The following is an 18,114-nucleotide window of genomic DNA, read 5'->3' as shown; positions in this document are numbered from 1 at the left end:
TTGTTCCATAAGGTATTTGTGAAAATCGAGATCTTTATAGAGGTAAATAGGGAAGTGCCAGTTTCACTCTGTAGTGTCAGAAGTAAACTGCAGAGAAAGCACCACTGGGGAGCATCCAGGATTGTTACATCATTCATCATAGACAGAATAGAGGAGGATAGCAATAGGTAATCCAAATGTGCATGTTGTGACAAACCTGTGGCCAGCTTTGTCCCTGTAAGGGATAAAAGTAAAACACGGTCCCTGGCCAGAAGGGCTGACCAGGTTAAAAATAAAGGTTTGGTTTTGGCTGACTACCCCTCAGACAGTAAGGTAGAGCAGGAGAAGCAGGAGTATAGGAATATCCAGCAGAGAGCGCCATCTCAGGACAGGTACTCTAGAAAGCCTGATAGGACTCTTATTGAGAAGTGGAGTCCCAGTGCTGGAAGGTATGCTCATTACCAGCCTAGGAGAAATCTGAATTATTTCCCTAGGGATTTCCTGCCTAACACAGCTGCTCCTAGGAGAGAGGGGTGGGGCTTTAACCAACATAAAAACAGAGTATGAGATCTCAGGAGGGAGAGCAGGGAGAGCCGGGACGGGGCTAGAGCTAACGAGCTCAGGCAGCGGCAGAAGCAACAAGGCTTGGAGGCAGATGAGGGGAGAAGTCTCTCTCCTCCAGCCCGCAGCAGTGAGGACGTGGAGATGACCAAGGACTACCTCAGCTCCACCCCAGAGGCTGCTGAGCAGGCAGAGGCTAAGGATGTCTCTGAGCCACTGCTAGAAGCTGGCTATTTCCCCACTGACATGGAGGTTAGTTGCTAAGGGGAAGGAACCAAGGCTGTGCTTGTGCTGGCTCCCGTAACTCAAGCCCAGCTGACAGTGATTAGGGGAAGAGCAGGAAAAAGCTCTCCGTTACACTGTGTGACGCCCCGGAGGGCATTGTTTGTTCAAGGAACTGTATCTGTAGGGGTGTGAAAGCTCCGTGTGAAAACCTAAGTGAAGTTCACAGCTTACCTAATGTCATGCTATGTTCCGTCGGCTAGGAAGCCCAGCTGATAGTAACGAGCTGTGAAGCCTGCTCTGCAAAACCTATCTGTGTCTCAGCTAGGTAAGCTGAGACGTTTGAGAAATTCATTGCTAGATTTGGGAACTGTAATTACTCTGGCTGTGTTCACGAGGTGTGCAAAGTTTGAAAGTTTATTTTCCTGATATTTTCATTTACCTTTACCCCTGGTGAAGAGGACTGTATTTAGACTGAAAAGTCCAGGGTATTGAACTGTATGTGGCATTTGTAGCAAGCCATTCTGACAACTGCAAGCTATTTTGTGTTTTATATTTTTGCCATGACATGTGGGTGGCTGATGGTATTCAGACCCCCGGGTTCAATAAAGTACAAGAACATTCTTTTGTAACAAGACTTACCTGTGTGGTCTTCTCTTTACAAGCTATTCTCAGTGTGGCTTGGCAGACTAGGCGGGCGCCTAGGTCTGTTATAACCTAAAAAGCCTTCCTCCAATCTGAGGAGGCCACGCCGACAGGCCAGAACTCAACACACTTAATCCCTCTGCTGGTTAGAGCAAGGGATAAGTGTGTCACAATGTACAATAGGAGGGTTGGAGAAAAAAGTATATGTACGCTTTGTCGGGTGGAGCACCCGCCCATATATCAAGCAACTCTAATTGTCTCTTAAGGAAATTCAACCCCTTAATGCTATGATCCTTGGCAATTTTTTTTACTGGGTTACAATCCTGCATGGGGTAAGCTGTGATGTTAAAATCCCCCCTCCCCCCAACTATCAACTGGTAATCTGAGTACTGCACCAGTTTAGATATAATCTCTGAAAAGAAATGGTGATTGTTCACATTAGGAGCATAGTTATTTATGACCCCACAATTCTAGCACCAACAGATATCTATCCTCTTTATCCTGTATGATTCTGTATACACAAATCGGAAGTTGTTTATGGAAGATGATGGCTACATCCCTTTGATGACTACTATATGTGGAGAAACACACCTCACCCACCCCGGTCTCTCCTCAGTTTCCCATACTCTAAGGCAGTGATCTCAAACTCAAACCCTTTGCAGGGCCACATTTTGAATTTGTAGGTACTTAGAGGGCCGCAAAAAAATAATGTCTTATTAAAGAAATTACAATTTTGCATGAGGTAAAACTCTTTATAGTTTATAAATCTTCCCCCCCCCCCGAAGGCCTGCATGTTCCCCCCTTCTTTGCAGTGTCCTCCAGCTTCCCCACTGGCCTCTCGGTCTTAATTTCAACTAATTACCGCAGCATGCAGAGAGGATCACTGGTGCTGTAGCATTCCTTGCAGGTTGCCATCGGCCTCCGCAACACGTTCCTTCTGCCGTGGTCCTGCCCCTCCTCTGACGTCTGGGGCAGGATCGCGGCAGAGGGAATATGCTGCTGAGGACGACGGCAGCCTGCCAGGATCGCTACAGCACCAGCAATCCTCTCTGCAGGCTGTGGTAATTATCTGAAGGTAAGAACGGGAGGCCACGGGGAAACCAGAGGACACTGCAAAGAGTGGGCAGCACTAGTACAGACCGCAGGCTGCAAAATAATACCATGCGGGCCGCATGTGGTCCCTGGGCTGCGAGTTTGAGACCACTGCTCTAAGGTGAGGTGTGTTTCTTGTAGAAATGCGATATCTATACGCTAACTTCGGAACCAAGTTAAGATTTTTTTCTTTTAATCCGGGAGTGAATGCTGTCCACATTAAGTGTTGATATTTTTAGTTTAACCATAGTCAAATAATGTCTCAAAGAATTGCATCCACATTGTGAAATGAGTATACACTAGTGAGGAGGGCCTTCCCAGCTAGGCCCTCCCAACTCCAATCCCAGTGACAAAATTGACCAGGGAGACTGCATTGAGCACTCTAACATCCAGAATCCGAAATAGCTCCCTCTCTCATATTACAGTGAATAGGCCCTGCACAACATATGGCCCACATGCGGCCCAAAACAGCTCTCACTGCAACTTGCGCCCAATAGGGCTCTCACTCCAGCCTCCTGCTCTTCCCCCCTAGTCTCACCTTTAAAAGTGCCGCCGCCACTTATCGAGGACCAACAAGCTAATTATGGTAGCCTGCAGAGCAAACCTAGTAGACTGCCGCCAGTCTCCGCAGCACATTCCCTCTGCCGTGGTCCCGCCCCTGACATCAGAGGAGGGACGAGGCTGTGGTACAGGGAACGTGCTTTGGAGGCCAACGGCAGCCTGCTAGGTTCGCTCTGCAGGCTGCCGTAATTAGCTTGTTGGTCCTCGATAAGCGGTGGTGGCAGTCACATGGAAGACGACCTCGCTGGGTGCGGGAAAGCAGCAGAGGTAAGGCCCCACCCATTGCAAGAGCCACAGCAGGATGGGGATTGCCAGAGATGCTGGATCTGGACACCGGGGGCGGGGACAGAAAAGGACCTTGAGGAGATGCGGGAAAGCAGACATGAACCAAAAGGGAGGGGGAAGACAGGGCAGTTGCTGGACTAGATGGGGTAGAGAGGGGAACACCCTGAACCAAGGAAAGAGATATGCCAGGCCCTGGGGAGGGGGAAGACAAAGATAGTGAGAGAGACAGAAAGGCCTGGATCAAAGGTGGGAGGTCTCAAAATGTTAGCAGAAGGAAGATAGAGAAAAGGAGAAACCTGAAACAAAGGGGAGGCAGAAGAGAGAGGGGCAGATATTGGACATGGGGGTGTATAGAGGGAAGAGAGAGAAACAGACTGCAGAGAGGTGGAAAGATTCTGGACCAGGGAGAGAGGAAGCAAGAAGAGAGAGAAAGAGAAGCACAGAAAGACCTGGAAGAAAGGAGAACAAATGATAGTGATGGGGATTTTTTTTGGGGGGTGTAAGCAGAAGAAAGACAGAGAGAGAGAGGCCTGGATCAAAGAGGAAAGACAGGAAGCAGATACTGGACTATGGGAGGTGCAGAAGAAACAGAAGAAACAGAGGGGTTGAGACCCTGAGGAGGAAGATCATAACAGAGGAGGGAAAGAGAGGGAGACCTGGACCCAAAGGAGATGGGGCTGGATTGTGAAAGAAATGTTGGGTTGGGTCAGGTCAGAAGGAAGTCCAACCAGAAACTAATTAAATCAGGTAGGAAAAATTATTTTATTTTCAATTTAGTGATCGAAATCCTTCTGACTGTGCATCCAACATTTCTTTCACAATTTTTTCCTTTCATTTTTCATATACACACAGCAGATATAAATTCTAAAAATTGACACAAGTCCAACCAAAAACTAATTAAATCAGGTAGGAAAAATTATTTTATTTTCAATTTAGTGATCAAAATGTGTCAATTTTTAGAATTTATATCTGCTGTGTGTATATGAAAAATGAAAGGAAAAAATTGCATTACAATTAGGAAAGGGTGCAGGATCTGGGGCAGAGCTTGGGTGGGTTTAGGGCGGAGCTTGGGAGGTCTGTGGTTGGGGGTACTTAGTTTGAAGTAGTTGAGAAACACTGATGTTGTAGGCAATCAGCCACCGCTAGTGCCTCTCCTTCCCTCTTCCCTGCTGGCGTCTAAGGGCCCATCTGGAAGGCCTCTGCACATGTGCAGATGTCAATATGATGATGTCACACATGCGTGTGATGTCATCATGGCAACGTCCGCACACTTCCAGGTGCCTCGAGCCATGGCCACTACCTGAAGCCCTAGCTACATTTTCTGACTTAGTTTCGGCCCTGGATCATTTTTGAGTTGTGCAGGCCTGTTCTACACACACACAACTCACTCCTCCCCCCAACCCCCTGTCCCCCTTCCAATATCCATTAATATTCTCTTCGCCAAAACTCCCAAAGCCCAAAATAGCAAAGAAATCCACTGAGCCCCTCCCCTAGCAAAAAATTAAAACAAGATAACCAGCATAATGTACTAAAAACTCTGGAAATGATAAATTCACTGGATGCTAAGGTAATCAGCCCATGGCATAGTTGTCCATCAAGCCAGTGGTGTTGGAGGAAATCTCTGCAACGAAAGCTGCATGGTGACTAAAGGGCCCCCAGTCTCCCAGAAATAGCCTCAGTGCTCATTCGTGCCCAAACAAAATCCAAGGGTTTTTCATTCGTGAGCAGACCACCAGGCCAGCGGCTCTCCATGGCGATGAAAACAGCAAGGCACATTGTCAACCAAAGAGTGTCATGCCCACCAGTGTGGGGAATAGGAGCAATCCTAACCGGTGTCAGGTCAAAAGCGCGTTGGGATAAAGGCGCACCCAGACAATTGAGCGCAGCGCGGAGGCGCGCGCCGCTCATAATTACTGTTTTTAGGGCTCCGACGGGGGTGTGTGGGGGGAACCCCCCCCCACTTTACTTAATAGACATTGCGCCGCGTTGTGGGGGCGTTGTGGGGGGTTGTAACTAGAGAGCTGCACGGGAATGGGGATGACGGGAATCCCGCAGGACCCGCGGGTTCCCCCTTCGGGTCATGGGGATCCCGTGGGGACGCCCCCTAGGGTCGCGGGGTTCCCGTGGGGACGCCTCCAAGGGTCGCGGGGTTCCTGCGGGGCTGGATGTACTAAATCGTGCGGCTTTTCTCCCTACCTGCTCTGCTTGCAGCACAGAGCCAAACGGAAGTCTTCCCGACGTCAGCGCTGACGTTGGAGGGGAGGGAGGGCTTAAACAAAGCCCTCCCTCCCTCCGACGTCAGCGCTGACGTTGGGAAGACTTCCGTTCGGCTTTGTGCTGCAGGCAGGGTAGGTAAGGAGGAGTAGCCTCGCGGCTCGAGTGGCTACCAAGGGAGGGGGGCGGTCCGCCCCGCCCCGGGTGCAGCACAGCCGGCCAGGTCCCCTTACTTTTGTGGAGCTTCCCCGACCGACCGACAACAGCCCTGGTCCAACAAACCTCCCTGCCCTTAACCGCAAATCTAAATTACCTTCTTACAGCAGCTGTAAGAAGGAAATTTAGATTTGCGGTTAAGGGCAGGGAGGTTTGTCAGACCGGGGCTGTTGTCGGTCGGTCGGTCGGGGAAGCCCACAAAAGTAAGGGGACCTGGCCGGCTGTGCTGCACCCGGGGCGGGAGAGAAGGAGGGGGGAGAAGGACGCTGAAAGGCCATGGGGAAGACGGGGGGGGGGGAAGGACACTGAAAGCATTTGTGGAAGACAGAAGGGGAGAAGGACGCTGACAGGACATGGGGAAGACAGGGGGGGGGAGAAGGACGCTGAAAGCACATTGGGAAGACAAAAGGGTGGAGAAGGACGTTGAAAGGACATGGGGAAGATGGGGGTGGGGGTGGGGAAGGACGCTGAAAGGCCATGGGGAAGACGGGGGGGAAGGACACTGAAAGCATTTGTGGAAGACAGAAGGGGGAGAAGGACGCTGACAGGACATGGGGAAGACGGGGGGGGGGGAGAAGGACGCTGAAAGCACATGGGGAAGACAAAGGGGTGGAGAAGGACGCTGAAAGGACATGGGGAAGACGGGGGTGGGGGGTGGAGAAGGACGCTGAAAGGCCATGGGGAAGACAGGGGGGGTGGAGAAGGACGCTGAAAGGCCATGGAGAAGACAGAGAGGGAGAAGGACGCTGAAAAGACATGGGGAAGACAGAGGGGGGAGAAGGACACTGAAAGGACATGGGGAAGACAGAGGGGGAGAAGGACGCTGACAGGACATGGGGAAGATGGGGGGGAGAAGGACGCTGAAAGGAAATGGGGAAGAGAGAGTGGGGAGAAGACGCTGGCAGGGAAGAAGACAGAGATGCAAGACTATGGGGGGAGCGGAGGGAAGAAGATGGGTGCCAGACCAATTTGGAAGGGGGGAGAAAGGGAGAGGCACAGCAACAGAGCAAATGGAAGACGCAGAGAGAAGAGAGATAGTGGATGGAAGGAACTGAATGAGAACATGAGGAAAGCTGAAACCAGGCAATAAAGGTAGAAAAGAATTCTATTTTTTTTTTTGCTTCAGGATAAAGTAGAATATTATTTGTGTTGATAAAAATTTATAAACAAAAGAGGCTCTGGTAGAAACCCGTTTACAAAGTATGTATTCTTCCCAATTAATATTTCCAAATTAATAAAGCCTTTTTGCTTATTTGTAAATGGATTTCTACCAGAGCCTTTAATTCAGTAGCATAATTAAATGAAATAACTATTTCTTTTTTTGTTTTATTCAATTTTTATTAGAATTTTATAATGAAAATAAAACAATATAAGCACCACAAGTACACCAATCAGGGATATTACAGCCACTCAATAAAGCATACATAAAAAAAACACAATACAAGTATATCCCAATCCCACCACCCCACAGAAAATAAACCAATACAGTCAAAAATAACCTCCAGCAAAATCAATACCATGAGGAAGTCCCTTCGTTGTTCCTTCAAAGAGACTCCCAAATAACCACCTCTCCCCTCCCCTCCCATCCCAACCTCCCACCCAACAGAAAGAAAGGATCAAATGCACTGAAATATTTTGTCCCAAGTCCGCCTTTGGAATTCATAATAACCATAATGCTTAGCAGCTATACATTCCATCTGGGCAAGTTTTCGCAATTTCTCTAACCATTCCTCCTCTGGTGGAGCAGCTAGCTTCTTCCAACGCTATCAAACATTTGGCTGCTGCCAATCCCATTCGAACCAGTTTTGTCTGCCAAGGAGCATCTCTAACATTATGTAATCCGAGCAGACAAACTTGAGGTAAAAGCTGTAGAGGGTCCTGGATCCACAATGTCAAAAAGCGGGTAATAGATACCCAAAATTTCTGAATCACCCCACACTCCCACCAAATATGCATAAAAGAGCCAGGGCCTTTACCACATCTCCAGCAAGAATCGGAAACCTGAGTGTACATAATATGCAACCGTTCAGGAGTGAAATACCAGCGTGTTAAGATTTTATAAGCATTTTCTTGGACTAGTATACAATGAGATGCTTTTTGTACCTCATTACAAATACGGGACCAATCGTCTGCAGAAAAGTGGAGCCGAAGGTCCCGTTCCCACTGTAGCCTAAAAGGAAGGGAAATCACCTCTCTACCTCGCAAAAATTTATAGAGAATGGAAATCGGTCTCGGTACTCTACTCAATAAAACCCATAAGTTTTCCAAAGATTCAGATCCCTGAGGATTCCCTTTATCCCAACCTTCCGAGATCATAAAATGTCTCAATTGCATATATGCAAAAAATTTGCTCCCCAACCCAGGCTTCTTAGTCACCAATGCATCGAAAGTAGGTAAGCAACCCCCAATAAGCACATCCCGAAATGTAAGAATACCCATAGATTCCCATCTCCTAAACGCCCCCCTTTCCAATCCTGCAATAAACCGCGGTTCCCCCTTAATAGGAGCAAGAGTAGAAACCCCTCTACCACTCTTCTCCCTATGACACAGAGATCCCCACATCCATACCAGATGACAAAAAAATGGATTCCTTTGCCCCTGCAATCGCTCTGAAACCGAAAAGGAGGTCCACAACCAAGTATTCAGAGTACAATGAGGAACATAGCTTTGTTCAATTTGAACCCCGGGTTTAAACACCGCAATCTTCCAATCCAAAATAAAGCGAAGTTGTGCCGCCTCATAATACCAGTGCAGATTGGGCACTGCCCTTCCCCCATCCTCCCGAGCAGACCAAAGTACTTGTTGACTCAACCTGGGGTGTTTCCCCTGCCAAATAAAAAAGCGAAATTCCTTGTGCAATATCTTCAAAAGTCCCCTAGGCACCGCTATGGGAAGTGTTTGAAATAAAAATAATAAACGGGGTAAGACATTCATTTTGATAACTGCTATACGCCCCCACCAGGACAACCACAGACCCTTCCAAGTTTGCATATCCGTCCGCACTAAGCGTACTATCCTAGAGTAATTAAGATCATAAAGACGCGATAAATCAGATGGAATCAAAATACCGAGATACCGAAGATGACCCCTTACTCGCCTCACCGGAAAGGTATCCACTAACCTCTGCGCCTCCCCCTCCTCCAAAGAAATATTCAAGAATTCGGACTTGTCCATGTTGATCGTAAAGCCAGACAGACCTCTAAATTTCCTAAATACCTCCAGTAACTCAGAAAAAGTAGCCTCCGGGTCTGTCACATAAAAAAGAATATCATTCACAAATAGCGCTAATTTATGTTCCCGTCCCCCCAGATGGATTCCCTTAACTGCCCCCCAGGTCCCGAATATAACAAGCCAAGGGTTCTAAATACAAAGCAAAAAGTAAAGGGGAGAGTGGGCAACCCTGTCTGGTCCCTCTAGTACTAGTAAAGAAGTCTGTATAAAGCCCATTAATTTTAATACAAGCCCTGGGTGTCAAATAAAAATTCCGTATCCACCTCTCAAACAGTCCCCCTATTCCCATCCGTTCCATTACTGCCCATAAAAATTCCCAATTGACCTGATCAAAGGCCTTTTCAGCGTCAATGGACAATAAAACCATTTTACTATGCTGTTGCTGTGCCTCCCAGATCAAATATAAAGTTCTACGAATATTATCACCCACTTGACGCCTCTGGATAAATCCAGCTTGATCAACATGGACAAGTCCCGGTAACACCCGTCCCAATCTCAATGCCAACACTTTTGCCAAAATTTTAGCATCAACATTTAATAATGAGATGGGACGATATGCTCCACACTGCTCCGAATCCTTTCCCGGCTTCAACAATACCGTAATCCCTGCTTCTCCCATAGTAGATGGCAGAGAACCCCCATCTCGCACCCCATTACCAACCCTCACCAACATGGAAACAATCTGCTCCCTAAAGGTCTTGTAGAACACATTTGGTAGCCCATCCAACCCCGGAGATTTACCCCCTTTTAAACCCCGTATGACCCCAATCACCTCCCCCTCCGTTATGGGAAGATCTAACCCCTCTTGTTCCAAAACCGAGAGCTTTGGCAACGGGACCATATCTAAAAAGTCTGTGATCCCAGAACCATCATTCGGGGTGTCCCCACGATACAACGCTGCAAAAAATGTTACAAATTGGTTTTATATATCCTTATCAGTCCTATACCTAACCCCATCAGGTCCACGAATGCTCTGAATAGTAGTAGACACCCTACGAGCCCGTAGATAATGGGCTAGCATAGCACTAGACCGATTTCCATTCTCAAACATAGCCTGTTTCAATTGTGTCTTCCTAAAAGCTAAGTCCTCAAGTTGTAGTTGGTGTAGTTCCAGCCGTGCTTTACTCAAGTCCGCATAAACCCTGGGTCGAGGATCAGACTGATGTTGTTTTTCTAATTCCACTAATCGCTCACGCAAGCCCAAAGAGCGCCTAGCTCTGTCTCGTTTTTTACGGGTCCCCCATTTAACAAAAATACCCCGAATAACAGCTTTCAGAGCATCCCAAAGTATCCCATCACCTACTTCCCCATTATCATTCATATGTATATTATCTACAATAGAGTCCCTCACTTCTTGCAATATAATAGGATCCCCTAAAAGTGATTCATTTAAACGCCAAAATCTTCTACCCGATTGTATCCTAAGTCCCTTGCATACCACCCAGACAGGAGCGTGATCGGAGATCTGAATGTTACCAAGCTCCGCCTCTTGAATCCCACCCCAAAGGTTTCTATGTGCCCAAATACCATCTATTCTCGTGTAAGTCTGAGTAGCATTAGAGAAATGAGAATAATTCCTCTGTGTACCATGGAGTAATCTCTAACAATCCACTAATCCCAATTGGTGCATAAACCTAACCAAAGCCTTACTGTGATGTCGAAGTGCCACTCGTCCCCCCCTGGAATGATCCAAAGATAGATCTGGGCACACATTAAAATCCCCTCCACAAAAGATAGCACCCTTTACAAAAGCAGTCAGGCCTTCCGTAAGACCAGAATAGTAATGAGATTGATCTGTGTTAGGCCCATATATATTAATAATAGTAATCACTTTGTCCTGGATCCTACCCCTAATAGCTAAACATCGTCCCTCCCCATCTTTGAAAACTTAATCCACCTCCAACCCTATCCCCTTACAGACCAAAATAGCCAAACCCCCCACCCGCTGTGTGCCTCGAGCCCGATGAGTCCACAATTGATCATAATGATGAGTATGCAATAACCGCTCGTCCCTCGATCTTAAGTGAGTTTCTTGCAGTAAACAAATATCCCACTTTAGCCTATACAATTCACGGAAAACAATGCTACGTTTCCCTAGGTTATTTAAGCCATTGACATTCCAGGAGCCTAGGACAATAGAACTATCTTTCCGTGAATGATCCCCCTTTTCCCTCCCCCCCCCTTCTGTCTATCCAACTCCGACATACCCAAAAACTGGGCAGTCAGAAAGAAGAAGTAAGGTCACCCCCCCACAGAAGGCAACTCGAACCCTTTATACAAGCGTCTCTCTCCCTTACCCTTAAAGCCCAAAATGCCCACCACAATGTACAACATAATCACTAAAAAATAGGTTTCACAGACAATAATGCTTTCTGTGATAGCCCCCTACAAATGTCTTTCAAAACAACAATTTGAATAGGCAAAATCAAGTTTGTCTTCGCAGAAAAGAAAAAAAGAAAAAACAGTCCAGGTATCCCCTATCATATGCCAGGCTCTCCATAACCAGGACCAAATGTCCCAGAATAACCGGAGAGAAAAAGTAAAAAGAAATGAATATTAATCTCCACAATCCTTCAGGTATGATCCTTCAATTGCCGCTTCCCAGTGCGCCCAACAGTAGACCAAACACCAGGAGAACGTTTCTCCGCCTTCTTATGTACAGCAACAGGGTTCTCTGGAACATTTTTGCACCCCAATTCTTTCAGGGCTGCCCACGCCTCCTCCACATCACCAACACGTTTAGACTTTCCATCAATCGTGATCCATACTCCAAAGGGAAACAGCCAACGATAACGGTGACCCTCCGCTCTCAGCAATTACATGATCTGTTGAAAGTTCCGACGTTTTTGTAAGGTAGCCCAGGCTAAATCCTGATAAATACCCACTGAGATGTTATTCCAACGATATTCCTGTTTACGCCTTGCTACTTGCAAAACTTTCTCTTTGATCCCAAAGTCCAGGAAACAAGCAATGATATCCTTAGGCCCTGTGCTTCTTGCAGGGCCCAAACTGCGATGAGCCCGCACAATCACTATCGGTCCAGGCAGGGAGCCATGTGCCTCTGTTAATAAATCCGCACAAATTTTATTCACCACCAATGCACAATCCTTGTACTCCTCAATATCAGGTACACCCTTAAACCTCAAATTACAGCGGCGAGATCGGTTTTCTAAATCCTCAACCTGGTTTTGTAAGGTCAGGATGGAGGATGGCATTTGTTCTAGCTCAGCCCGCATGGTCTGTAAATCCTGTGTCAGCTCCGAAATGCGATCCTCTGTGTCCCCCACCCGGCCTCCTAGCTCAGCCACTTCAGACCGCAGCTCAGTCATTGCTGCCTTCAGGTCCTGGCGAACACCCACCATTTCCTCCTTTAAATCTCGGAACCAACCCTGTAACATTTGGGGGGTGATCGTCTCTACCGGTGCATTCTCAATGGCAGGCTCGTCATCATCCGATTCTGCAAGCGCCGGCGCCATTTTTTTTTTTTGCTTCCCAGCGATCCACTGCTACTCGCGGTAGCCGATTTCTCCCCTTCAAGCAAAGGAAATCGATACTTATCCAGCTTCTTACGTGTTTCCATCGCAGCTGTGTACCAACAATATTGAAAATGTGGAATCTCCGTTGTTCAGAACACTGCTAAATAAAGATATCTCATGTGCCCCTACGGAGCTCTCTGCTCAAGCAGCCATTCTGTGAGCTGACGTCACTTCCTCTCAAATAACTATTTCTGAAGTTTATAGGGACGGGCGGGGATTCCTCACGGGCACGGGCGGGGACGGAGGGGATTCCTCGCGGGGACGGGTGGGGACGGAGGGATTCCTCATGGGGATGGGTGGGGACGGGTGGGATTCCTCACGGGGACGAGTGAGACTTTGGCAGGGACGGGTGGGGACGGGTGGGATTTCTGTCCCCGCACAACTCTCTAGTTGTAACCCCCCACATTTTAATGAAAACTTAACTTTTTCCCTGTTTTTAGGGAAAAAGTTAAGTTTACAGTAAAATGTGGAGGGTTACAACCCCCCAAACCCCCCATAACGCCGGCGCGATGTCTATTAAGTAAAGTGGGGGGGTTCCCCAACAAAACCCCCCGTCGGAGCCCCTAAAAACTGTAATTTTCTTCGGCGCGCGCCTCCATCTTGTGCTCAGTTGTCGGTGCGCGCCTTTGTCTTTCGCGCCGTTGTCTATGAACCATCCTAACCTCACCGCTAACTAGGGCTGAAATGAAGTACTGATAGTTCCTAGATTCGTATCCAAAAAGAACCCCCAGCGTTGTGCCCAGCGCTACCCATTGATAAGGGAGGGGGAGGAGAGAGCGAGGGTCCTATATATATATATATATATATATATATATATACAGGTGAAGATTTTAAGTCCTCTATGAAACTAGAGGTGAAGAGCCCCCCTGAAATCCCCTAACATAATAGACCAACATTATTAAAGGCCTAAGATGGCTGAAAATGCTCTGACTAAAGCTGTCAGCCTTTGCACAATCTATGCTTGCTGAAATCAGCAAGCCAAGCGAAACTTATGCTAAAATGAGCAAGTGAAATGAAACTTATTCTTTTACATGGCAACTGGTGTCACATCTGCTGTAGTGCCATAAGAACAGGGAAGTGAACCTAAGAAGGATGAGGACATGTCCTGACCAAGAATATAAAAATACATTATTTGTAAGAAATGGGCGGAGCCTTACTGGACCCTTAGCTTAAAATTGCTGCGTTGATATATATATATATTTTTTTTAATTTTTTTTTTTAATATCTTTATTGGCAATTGCAAAGGGACATACAACCAGAGGGGAAACATGGAGAAAGAGTACAACCAGGGGAATCGACAATCGAGAACCATAATAACAGATGAATCACAGTACAGAGACCTGCTGGCTGGAAGCCCAACACAACTGACATTTTGAAATATCAAAAAACCCCAAGCAAACACACACAAACCCCCAAACACCCAGCCTTAAGTCACAACAAGCATACAGCAAGCTTCCCACAGTCATACCCCCAAACAACCAAACACACAAGCGCAACCACCCAGGGGAGCAAAAAGGAGAGAGAGAAAACGCAGCATCCACCCTACAAAGAGTCAGAGGAAGGGTCCTCAGCTGCCAGTTCTGAACCGGAACAAAGAGTTAAGGCCCGCCGCCAGAGTGCGAGATAGCACCGGTGAGCAAGACTCTCAGATGGAGGCCTGCAATGAAGTTCAAATTGTCCCACCACAGCTATACGAGCAAGCCACTGCGAGAAAGAGGCCACAGATTCAGCCACCCAGTATTGCAATAGAAGCTTTTTTGCCACCAAGACAGCCATGTAAAGAACCCTGCGCTGGGGTAGCATAAGCCCATCCGCTATCAAATCCCGTTGGTCACCCAAAAGCAGGAAACCATAGGTCCAGGGCACAGCGCGTTGAACAAGGCGCTCCAAAAATGGGAGAACTGACAGCTAGAAGGCAGAAGAGGGTCATTCCAAGAAATGGAGAAGGAGGGTACCAGAAGAGCAATTACATTTAGTGCAGATCTCACCTTCCCAAAGGCCCATGCGAGCCCCCTGTACCCGGGAAATGTAAGCTCGGTGCAGGATCTTAAATTGCATTTCCCGAAAATCCGTGGAGCCTCCCAAGGCATGCACATGAGCAAAAAGATCAAGAAATGCCTTACGGTCAAAGGTAAGGTCAAGATCTGATTGCCTATCAATAGCACCCAAGTCCGAAGCATTCTTCAAAATGCGATACCAGGTGGCCAACTTGTTAAGAGCAGGAGGCACCTGAAAAAACTGAACATCCAAGGGACCACAGAGCCACGCATCCACCCACTTGCAACCAAGGGACAAATAATAATGCTGAGTTTGAAGATAGGCCCAAAAGTGAGTGTGGGGCAGATGCCATTGGGATTGCAGCTGGGCAAATGTAGGAAACTGACCACTCCCCACTTTAAGGACCTCCTGAAGAGATCTACACCCCCTCCACTCCCACTACCGAAACCAAGAATGCCCTACTCCTGGAGAAAAGTTGATATTCCCAGACAGCGGCACCAAGAGAGACGCTACTGGGGTTTTCCCTTGCCGATGCCACCACCACCGCCACGCACGCCACAAGGGAAGAAGAAACACAAATTTAGACACCCCTCACGGAATAACGGAAAGCTGAGTGTGAAGAAGGGACAGAACCGAATGGGGGGCGAACCAAGCCTCCACCCATCCCCCGGGAGCAAATTTATAGCAACCCGACCAACCCTCATGAATGCCACGTTATAAAGGCGAAGATTAGGAAGATTCAAACCCCCCCTAGATTTATCCAGAGCCAAAGTGGCAGAGCTAATCCGGGCACGCTTATTACGCCAGATGAAGGAGGAGAGTATAGAATGAAACAGGCACACATCCTTAGCAGTAACCCATATAGGTACAGTCTGCAAGGGATACAGAATTTTGGGGAGAAGTACCATTTTAGACAAAGCCACCCGTCCCCATAGTCCCAGCAGAAGATCTCTCCATTTAGCACACAAACGGTGTATTTCATCCAAATAGCGCCGCACATTATAGTGGTACAGAAGCTTGAGGCTGAGGCTTAAATACACCCCAAGGTAACGCATCGACCCCCGCATTGGTGGGATCTCTAGACCCGTATGCCAGGCTTCCACCGCAGTGGACCGCAACGGGAGAAGTTCAGATTTATCGCAATTAACACGCAAGCCAGAAATGTCCCCAAAAGAGTGAACAAGTGCCAGGACCCGTCCTAAATCCTGACAGGGATGTTCAAGATAAAGGAGAATATCATCAGCAAACAGATTAATTCGACTCTCCCAGGCGAATACCCCGAAGAGACAGGTCCCCACGAATTTTAGCGGCCAAGGGTTCAATGGCTAACACAAAAAGGAGCGGCGACAACGGGCAGCCCTGTCGCGTCCCCCAGCCCAATGCAAACGGAGCAGTAAACTGACTATTTACTAAAAGCCTTGCCTGAGGTCGGATATATAAGCTACAGATCCATTGATGAATGGGACCCTCAATGCCAAACTGGCATAAGACCCAGAAAAGATATTGCCAGGATATACCATCAAAGGCCTTTTCCATGTCCAAACCAACTATAGCTAATGTACCCGTCAATCCTCGCCTGGAATGAAGAGCCATCAAAGCCCGAGCCAGGTTCATGGATGTATAGCGGCCCGGCACAAACCCGGCCTGGTCCTCATGAATCAAAAGCGGCAAAAAGGCATTCAACCTGTGCGCCAAGATCGCGGCAAAGAGCTTAGCGTCCTAATTAAGAAGAGAAATGGGGCGATAGGACCCCACCCGTGCCGGGTCCTTGCATGGTTTAGGCAACAGCACAACGTGAGCCAAATTTGGGGTCCCCAAACCCCTCTCCCCGGACAGCGCATTAAACGCTATCGCCAAGACGCTGGTCCAACAAGATCTTGTAGTATTTGGAGCCAAACCATCAGGGCCAGGTGCTTTAGTTAACTTAAGCTTCTTAATACCAAGCTACACCTCCCCAGGACTAATAGGTGCATTTAAGGCGACCAGCTGAGCAGCCGTCAGTCGAGGCAGCTTGAGCCCTTGAAAAAAAGCATCTCTTTAGGTATCCGCGAATGGACGGTTAGCATACAGAGATTCATAAAAGTTAACGACTTGTTGCTGAATCTGCTGCGCCTGAGTGAAACGAGTTCCCTGCGTGTCCTGAATAGACAAAATACCCTGCGCGGGGGGTAGACCAGATTGGCCAATAGCCGCCGTCTTACCCCCCCAGGAGTACAATTTATACCATTGAAAATAAATATCTTGAGAGGCCCTCTGCATCAAAATGGTATCAATCTGGCCCCGTACAGTCAGCAGGTGAAGTTTATCATCCGCGGAGAGGGAAGTGCAATATCGCGCCCTCAGATGTCGAAGCTCCCCCGAGAGAGCCAATAAGTCAGCATCCAGTTTTTTCCGCTTGCGAGAGAGATAAGCAATAATGAACCCCCGCAGAACCGCCTTGGAAGCCTCCCAAAAGATGACAGGGAGGACGTCATCAGTATTATTATGAGAACTATACTTCAGCCACTGTTCCCGAAGATATTTATGAAATTCTAGATCTCTAAAAAGGTAACACGGAAATTTCCAATGTCGTTCCCCCGACTCCAGCGTAAACTGAAGTTCCATAACAACTGGTGAGTGATCCGACAAGGGAACCTCCTCAATGTCAATCCGTGACACCCTAGGGAGCAGAGAGGTCGAGACCAATAGGTAGTCCAACTGGGCATAGACATTGTGGGGGTGAGAGTAAAAAGTGTAGGTACGTTCCGTTGGATGCAAAATCCTCCAGGAGTCCAGTAACTGCAACTGGCTAAGCAAAAAGTTTATTCCCTTGGCTCCATGATCCCTCGCACCCGCCTTTGCTGGACTACAGTCCAAGGCGGGATCTACAGTAATATTAAAGTCCCCTCTACCAGTGGCTGGTAGTCAGGATACATGGCTATCCTGGCAAGCAAAGCCGAAAAAAATTTATGATCATACACATTAGGAGCATACAGATTACATAATAACCATTTGTGCCCCCATAATTCCCCCAGCGCTATAACAAAGCGATCTTCCTGGTCTTGGAGGACTTTATGAGTGTGGAATGGCAATTGCTTATGAATAAGTATAGCAACCCCTCGCTTCTGAGTACCAAAAGAGGACGAGCATACCTCACCCACCCATTCTCTCCAAAGCTTAAGGTATTCAGCAGGGGAGAAGTGGGTCTCCTGCACAAATGCGATATCCTTCCCCCTCCTGCGAAACCAGTTCAAAACCTTCTTTCTCTTGACAGGGGAGTGAATCCCGTCCACATTTAATGTGGTTATAGTCAACTTAGTCATTTGGAGAAATACTCCCAGAGACAGTAGCAGACAGTGAACGGGAGGCACTAACACAGTGAACGGGAAACCCCCCAGCTAGGCCTCCCATCCAAGAAAATTGGAGCAGTGGCACCCTATAGGACTCCAGTGCCTCCAAAAGAGTGGTAGCCCTCCCCCAGAAACCTGACATGAGAACCCATGGAAGCCTCCCCTGCAATCCCACAGTCATCCACCTCACATACCCATACACAAGCACACCATCCACCGTCCAACTCACCCACTCAAACACCTCT

The 18,114-nt window shown here is 47.8% G+C and overlaps 1 protein-coding gene across 11 annotated transcripts in view; it reads right to left on the bottom strand.

Moving 5' to 3' along the window:
• The window catches only part of C4H16orf70 (chromosome 4 C16orf70 homolog), a 1,667,531-nt gene that overhangs the window by 1,093,956 nt on the left and 555,461 nt on the right, over positions 1 to 18,114 (bottom strand). The window lies entirely within an intron of this gene.

The sequence above is a fragment of the Geotrypetes seraphini genome, chromosome 4, assembly GCF_902459505.1.
Source record: "Geotrypetes seraphini chromosome 4, aGeoSer1.1, whole genome shotgun sequence".
NCBI lineage: Eukaryota > Metazoa > Chordata > Amphibia > Gymnophiona > Dermophiidae > Geotrypetes > Geotrypetes seraphini.
This window is presented reverse-complemented; position numbering and strand designations above follow the sequence as displayed.